Source organism: Dermacentor silvarum, chromosome 2 (assembly GCF_013339745.2).
Source record: "Dermacentor silvarum isolate Dsil-2018 chromosome 2, BIME_Dsil_1.4, whole genome shotgun sequence".
NCBI lineage: Eukaryota > Metazoa > Arthropoda > Arachnida > Ixodida > Ixodidae > Dermacentor > Dermacentor silvarum.
Genome location: NC_051155.1, coordinates 68,797,253 through 68,797,569, shown reverse-complemented (window position 1 = coordinate 68,797,569; position 317 = coordinate 68,797,253).

Here is a 317-nt window from a genome sequence, read left to right as displayed (position 1 = left end):
AAATAAAAAAACTCGCGAATGCGCTTGGAAGACAGCAATAACTACGGCTTGACATCGAGAAACTTAAACCAAAGACGATGAAATAATTGTGTACTTAGCAGGCGAGAAAAATGTCATCGTTTCAAGGTGAGCACGAATGGCGCTTAGATAAAATGTTGGTCTAAAGAAAACATAATCTTGACAAAGAAGTCATTTACCACGCAAAACTGATTTCGCCCTGTCTCCGTCCGTTTCATCAGTTGTTGAAAAGCTCAAGCAAAATAATACTTCGTGCAACGTCACTGCTTAAACAATTGAGCGCACACGCAAGCGGCATG